This window comes from Adiantum capillus-veneris, chromosome 5 (assembly GCF_014529385.1).
Source record: "Adiantum capillus-veneris isolate H3 chromosome 5, ASM1452938v2, whole genome shotgun sequence".
Classification (NCBI taxonomy): Eukaryota; Viridiplantae; Streptophyta; class Polypodiopsida; order Polypodiales; family Pteridaceae; genus Adiantum; species Adiantum capillus-veneris.
This window is the reverse complement of record NC_140935.1, coordinates 54,062,522-54,070,617: the sequence shown is the minus strand read 5'-3', so window position 1 is coordinate 54,070,617 and position 8,096 is coordinate 54,062,522.

Below are 8,096 nucleotides of genomic sequence, written 5' to 3'. Positions count from 1 at the left end.
CTTTGACCAATGGATGAAGGTTCTGGATCTCCTTGTTAAGAATAATTCTGATGGTATCAACCTACTTCGAGAATTTACCTCTAATTTGGCGGTTATTTCCAAAGCCCATTCACAAGACTTAGCTTCCTTCTCGTCTAAAGGTTCTGAACTTTCCAATCTCCTCAGAAAATTTTGCGGGCTTAGTCCCATCTTTATTACTGCTCCCTCTACACCTATAGTTCCTCCGCCAAACAGCCTCTTTTGTAGGGATGCCGCTGCTTTGGAAGATGTAAAAGAATTTAAGAAGGACCTATGTTCACTTAGTGAAGCTTCCTGTTAGATATGGTGCCGAAGGTATGTAGGGCCTTTCCTTTTCTACCATCACGACAGATTGAAGTAGAATCACTAGGTGTAGAGCACAAACTTTGGTTGTTCCCCAATAAAGGATTTCTTGCACCCATCTCTATGGAAACTTGGGTCTTCCTGGCTAACCTGGCACCTGCCACTATTGAAGAATGCAAACTTAAAGTTCTTAAAGGAATTCAACTCTTGGATAAAGGTGATTTGATTAAAGCTCCCGTTCAATATGAACTTCCTTGATGAAAAAAAATGCAGTTCGAATACAGGTTTATATGCAAGAACCAAAGGTGTGATGCCTTCAGTAAGAATAATGCTAACTATTACGTGTGGAATGTGTTCAGACCTTACCTTAAATGTGTATGTATATTTTTTGTAACATTTAATGGCCTAATAACTTATGTGTAGCGGAAATTAGCATGAACATAGTGGGCGCGCATTTCATTAGAATAGATTCCTAATGAGAATTACAAGAGTGCTTGGGTGGAGAGAGCAACGAAAAGCATAACACCTAGTTAGATAGCATCAACAATACTTTCAAAAGAGAGAGAAATTAAGCTATTGACAACAGTTGAGGACCGGATTTGCATGGAGCCGGTCCCCCCTCCAAAAGGCTTTGTATTATGGTTTCTCCCATCAAGAGAGACATTGTACAATACAATTCTTTGTGTTCCTTCAAGACTAGCTAGTGCAATGAAGATGGAAGCTTCATGCACTAAGCAAAACACTTAATCAAACACAACTTGAATTATCCCCGTTCTCAGACCCAAGACCTCACACACCTTCGAAGATGGTGAGAGCTAGCAGGGTATGAGAGTAGATTGAGAGGAAGAAGGAGTATCTTACGAGAAAGATGTACATCTCCTCACATAATCACTCATATTAGCATAGCTTAGCTTAGTAATTAGCTTGGTAGAGAAGATGAGCATGCATTGAAGCTTGGCTCTTGGTTGGATTTGCATCCACATGCCAAGAGAGTGTTGATGTAGGCTTCTATCTCACAAGCTTGGAGTAGGTGATGAGCTCTCCATTAAAGCTTGGGAGGAGATAGAGTATTCTTTCTTCACACATGGTCAAGTGTGAGTGTGTGTGTGTCAATGCCAAGCAAAAATCAGCCCCCTCTCTCTCTCTCTCTTGGGCGAGCCCTTCCTGCTAAAATGGTCTGGCTTTTGCCTCATTGGACCTCCCCAAGTCAAGCCAATGGGTGTTAAGCAGCATAAGTGATAGCCTTCTGACATGTGTCCCCCTTTCCCCTTTTGTGAGAGCTTTAGGTAATTAAATAATTAAACTAAACTCTCATTGGACCCCTTTGCCTCCTGGCCAATAGGAATCAGGCAAGCCATTGGGCTCCTGAATGCTCATTGGACCCCTTGGGAGACTGCCCAATAGTCTTCTAGGAGACTTAATTCTCATTGGTTTCTTTTATTAAATGCTTTTAAATTAATTAAACTAGATTTACTCTAGCTTAATTCTCATTGGTCCAGTTCAAGGGTCTTCCAATAGGAATTGGGCACCTTGTGGGCATTGTGGGCATCTGGCCTAGGGAGCTGACATGTGTCCCTAATTCCCTTTGTGAAAAGGGAGCCTGTGTGTGTGTGGCTTTCTCTCTCATCCCCTACTAAATGGGCTCGCCCCCCTCCTTTGTAGGCTTTGAAGAAGACTTTTGTACACACACTAAGCATCCAATTTTCCCTAGGATTGACCTTTGGACACAACCTTTGAATTTTGGAACCTTAGCATTTTGGAAGTCTTAATGGGCTGAACCTTAGGGTCTTTTTAGCCCATTGTTGCACATGGCTCTTTTGCAGATTGGCCCCCCTTTTGATCCCTATTTTCCCTCCTTTGGATCCCTACTGTGGCCGGTCTGCTAGCTTAACCAATATTCTAGATTTTTCTCCCCTGGTACCTCCCCACATTAAATGATCAGTTTAATATGAGAAAATCGTTTAGGAGAATTAGATATTGATTATTATGACATTACCTCTCTCTTGAAATCATAGTCGTCCTCGACTATGGTGTAGAGAAGATAAAGCATATTCATGAGTCCTTTTCTTAGCGGGTAGAGGATCCCTATGTTACCCTACGACATCATTCCATAATGGATGACTAGTCCATTTGGCGCTTGAGAGCCTGAGGCTGCCGCAAGCATGTCTGCACATCAATCCTATCAGTCTTCCATAGTAGAGTGACAAGCTCTACTTGGTGTTTGGGAGACGTCGTCTCCGCAAACTTGATCTAAGCATGCATACTACTTCATTTTTGTGCACAAATAAAGAAAAAGAGAGTCTTATAAGACAAAAATTTTGTTCATTTTTAACATTTTGTACATTTGCTTACTCTTGGGAAGCATTGTAAGCATTGACAAGGTTTAGGTTATCCTTTAATTGTATGCCTTGCATCCATCTAGCATCTTCAAAAGGATAATTCTTAAACTTAATAAGATATCGTCGGATAGTCTTACCGCCTCTTAATACCTTGTCTTCATGTCGGAGAATGGACTCGGGCTGCAGCACCTCCTCTTGGTCCTCGATCTCCGGTGGGTCTTCAATAGTTGGTTCTTGAGGTGGCTCTCCTTTGTAAGGCTTTAATAGGCTCACATGAAAAGCATTGTGTATGAGCCAATGATTGGGCAACTTAAGTTGATAGGCCATGTCATTGATTGGCCTAAGAATCTGGAAGGGACCATAGTACCTTTTTGCTAGTTTAGCATAGTACTTTTGGTGGCCCGTAGGATTCTTGCCCGTCGTGTGCCTTAATCGAGCCTTGGGAAACTTTAACAAGACCCAATCGTTTTCTTTAAAGGCTTGGGCTCTTCTGTGCTTGTCAGCAGCAGCCTTTTGCCTTTGCTGTGAGATAGAGATAGCATCTTTAATCTTTTGAAAAGATTCTTGTAGGTCTCGGCTATACTCATCTGCAGCGAAGATCTTCCCATGTACCTTAAGTAGCAAGGGACTTTTTGATCTTCCCTCAATTACCTCGAAAGGTGCTTTTCCCGTGGAAGTATGTACAGTGTTATTGTAAGCATACTCCACTAAGGGTAAGTACTTCTCCCATTGGGATCTTTGATCTACTTCCGTTACATAGGCTTTTAGTAGATCGAGAATTGTTAGGTTAGCTATTTCACTTTGGCCATCCGTTTGTGGATGATAGGCCGAAGAGAAATTTAGCCTTGTCCCTAAATTCTCAAAGAGACCCTTCCAGAAATTACTGGTCATTCTAGGATCTCTATCCGACACTATGGAAATTGGTAAGCCATGGTATTTGAAAATTTGTGAAATGAAGAGGGTTGCCATTTGATGGGCTATGATAGTCTTTTTGACAGGTATAAAATGAGCTTGTTTACTGAACCTGTCTACTATCGTCCATATTCCCGTATTCCCATGGATAGACTTAGGCAATCCAAAGATAAAATCCATGGATATGCTCTCCCATGGTGAATTAGGGATTGGCAAGGGTTGAAGCAATCCAGGTTGCTTCCCTCTATCAAATTTTGTCTTTTGACATACCACACATTTGGAAACATACTCTTGTATGTTCACTTTCATGGTAGGCCAATAGAAATATGTTTCAATTCCCTTTAAGGTAGACTGAATCCCTCTATGCCCCGCATACGGGGGAGCATGAGATTCATACATTACTTTCTCACGCAGGGAGTTAGTAACGCATAGTCTATTGCCATAGAGAAGATAACCATCTTGTAAAGTAAATGGTTCTTCTTTCTTCCCTAATGTAAGGGCTGAAATCACATCTCTAAAATCGGGATCAATAGCATACTCATCTATCATTGAAGATAGATCATTGTGAGTTGCTATGGAAACCGCATTCACTCTCGGTCGTCTTGAGAGTGCATCGGCTACTTGATTATGCTTGCCAGCAATGTGAGCAATATGAAAATGAAATTGCGAAAGGAAATTTGCCCACCTCATTTGTTTGTCGGAGAGCTTGGTCTGCGTCATGAAGTACTTAAGACTTTGGTGATCCGTTCGCAGAATGAAAGGAGTCCCCAATAAATAGTGCTTCCATGAGTCTAAGGCATGTAGAACTGCAAGGAGTTCCTTTTCGTATATGCCTAGAGCTTGCTCAACAGGGTCGAGCCTTCGGCTCTCATAACCTATGGCGTGCCCTTCTTGGAGCAAAACAGCTCCAAGGCAATCACCACAAGCATCACATTGGACCTCAAATGGTTTTGAGAGATCCGGTAGTGTAAGCACAGGTTGAGAGATAAGCTTTTCTTTAAGCTTTTCGAAAGCATTGTTCTCCTTAGCAGACCATGTATACCTAACGCTTTTCTTTGTTAGGTCATGTAATGGGCCCGCAATTTGTGAGAACTTTTCTATGAAGCGTCTATAGTATGCACACATACCTATAAAGCTTCTTAGTTCATGAAGATTCCTTGGTTTAGGCCATCCTTTTATTACCTCTAACTTGGATGGATCCATTTGGATGCCATCTTGAGAGATAATGTGACCTAAATACTGAATCTCTTGCAAGAAAAATTCACTTTTCTTTCGATTAACATAAAGTTTATTCTCTCTTAAAACTTGAAATATTACCTGGAGATGTTGCTCGTGTTCCTCCAATGAATTAGAGTAGATGATAATATCATCAAAGAACACTCTAGTGAAGGTTCGATGAGGCCTGAACAACTTCTCCATCAAGCGGTTGAATGTGGCTGGTGCATTGGTCAAGCCAAAAGGCATGACAATATATTCGTAAAGACCAAATGTAGTGCGAAACGCGGTCTTTACAATGTCTTGATCAACTATCCTTATTTGATGATAGCCACTCTTTAGGTCAATCCTACTGAAGTAGGTCGATTCTTGTAGCTTATCAAATAGGTCTTCTACCCGTGGAACGGGAAACCTATTCTTAATAGTGATCCTATTTAGTGCTCTATAGTCGACACACATACGATATGTGCCGTCTTTGTTTTGCACTAATAGCACAGGTGAGCAAAATGGAGATGAGCTAGGCCTAACCATGCCCTTCTCAACTAACTCATGCACTTGCCGCATAATCTCCTCTTGTTGAGCTTGAGAAACTCTATAAGGAGGTTTATTAGGCGGTGAACTTCCTGGAAGAAGTTCAATTGCATGGTCATCATTACCTCGTTTAGGAGGTAGCTCACAAGGGATGTCGTCAATAAAAACATCTTGAAACCCCTTGAGAAAATTGGATAACTCTAATTCCTTTTGGTTGCTTTTATTTTCGTTTGTTAAAGCATTAGGTTCATTTTGAGAATCTTTAACAAAAATCATGTACACGGAAATAGAGCTCTTTATTGACTTGTTGAAAGCTGGTGTATGTACAATGGGGATGGTGTTACCCATTTCCTTAGCATCTATATACATGTCTTTTTCCCTGAACTTAAAGGAGATTCTCCTTTCAGGAAATTTAACATCGGCAGCCAGGCGGTCAAACCATGGTGCCCCTAGGATTACATCCTCATGCTTGAGAGGAGAGATAAAGAAGTCCTCTTTGTCCACATAGCCTTGGACATGAAGCCTCAATTTCCCAATTAAGGGAGTGACTGAAGCTTCTTGCCCCTTGAAGGCACTGTCTGCGGGTAGGACATCTCCCATCTCGTAGGATTGTATGCCTAGCTTGGTGGCTAACTCCATAGATATAAAATTGTGAGTAGAACCAGGGTCAAAGAGAATAAAAGCATCATGTTCTCTTACCTTTCCCCAAGCATGGCATAGAGGAGATCCTTTGTGTTGAGTTTGGTGGGTCTCCTCCTCTTGAATTTCAACCAAGGAAGCTCTAGGAGGATCTTGGCGGTTGTTCTTTTGGGGACAAGCGCGGTACGCATGCCCTTGTTCGCTGCACTTGAAACACCGGTTATCTTTACGATAACGCTCAAGCTCTTCAGGAGAGAGTTTATTCTTTCCTTTATAAACTCCCTTCTCTTTAGCTTTGTTGAAATTGCCCTTAGGAGACTTTTGGACATTGTCCTTCCCCTTAGGCTCATTGGAACCCTTGTTTTCCGGGGTTTATTATTTCTTTTAACCCCCGTTTGGAAATTGATTCGAGAGGCCACCATAGTATGGTGTATTACCGCCGATATGGTGCGTGGCCTTTGGGAGTTGACATACTCCGCCATTTCTTCGGTTAAGCCCGCACAAAATTGTTGCTTTTGCTCTCCAAAATCCAACCTTTTGAAGACAGTGGCTTTGAGTTGTAGGTCCCAAAACTTGTCTACATATTTGTGGATGGATTCATTGGGAGAGAGCTTTAAGCTTCGCCATTCGGTGAGTACTTTGTCTTTGGCATCGGTGGCCAAAAATTGCTTCATAATGGAAGCTCTTAAAGCCTTCCATGTTCGTGGAGCTTCACCGTTGGCTCGTAGGCTAGACCACCATTGTCTGGTGGACTTTTGAAAGTGCATAGCTACATGGCGTAGCTTAGAGGACTCCGTGAAGCCCTCATCTCCAAACGCCGCATCGAATTGCTGGATAAAGGCCAGGACTTTGTCCGTAGCACCAAAGGTACCATCATAGGTAAGGAAAGAGATGCTCTTCCCTCCCTCTTTGAATTTCTTCAACTTGGACGACCTCTTCCATGCGGCATAGGATTTCCTATGGCCTCTTCTTTTTGATGGTTCAAAGGTTGCACCATCACTTTCTTCAGAGGGTGAAGAATTTGAAGAAGGTGGAGAAGAGGGTGACCTCTTTCTCGCCTTTTTCTTGTCTTGATCTTTGTCATCTTCACCATAGCTTTCATAAGAGGAAGAGGATGAAGAAGAGGGTGTCCTCTTTCTCGCCTTTTTCTTCTCTTGCTTTTTATCATCCCTCTTTGAATTGTGGTGGGGAGAAGAATATGATGGTCTTCTCCGCTTTGGTGGTGATGGAGAGCGTTTAGCCCGCCGTCTTCGTGGAGCCATCTCCACCGAGGTGGCGGGAGACTCGCTTCTTTCTCGTTCCTTCGGTGGAGGCTCTTGAGTTCTCCTTTGGGAAGGAGATACATCATCAAGAAGTAAATTTTTGAGCCCTTCATAAGGATTCTCTTCTTCTTCCCGAATCGGAGAGAGACCTCTTTTGGTAGTCTCACAAGGAGGCTTCCTAGGTGTTCTCTCGTCATGGTGATGAGCTTGGAGAATCCCGTGAGCACGGAGCTGCCGTTGCACTTCACTTTGGAGAGATGGATTGCCCATGGATTGTTGAAGCCTAGAAACAAGATAGTTAACAAGCATTGAAGCATCATTAGTAGCTTGCTCATGAGCAAAATCAAAGTTATCAATATTAATTTCACTCTCTTTACTATTGTCAGCCATTCTAACAACTTTTAGGTGTAAACGTTTTAGGTGTACTTTGGCACTTCAAGCCCTAGTTGCTACTCCTCTTTACCCCTTTAGAAAAAGCACTCAAGCTACTGTACCCGCGGCTCGAATACCATTAATTGCAAGGAATAGAAGAGAGGGTCTTTCGACACCAAAACAGCACCGGCTCCTGTCAAGCTTCTAATAGCTCAATAGTGGTTAAGCCGTAGGCAAGCCCCGTAGGACTCCACTATTAAGACCATAGCTCTCGACGGTGATGCCCCTTAACTGCACAAAGGCAGGCGCACTGCAAGGCTGAAAAATCCCTATTCTACTTACTCACAGGCAATTAATAATACCAACCATTTGTAGCTAGCTTGAGGACCTCCCTTCTTGAGCAAGAAAAGAGAAACCTTGAGCTCTGATACCAATGTAACATTTAATGGCCTAATATCTTATGTGTAGCGGAAATTAGCATGAACATAGTGGGCATTTCATTAGA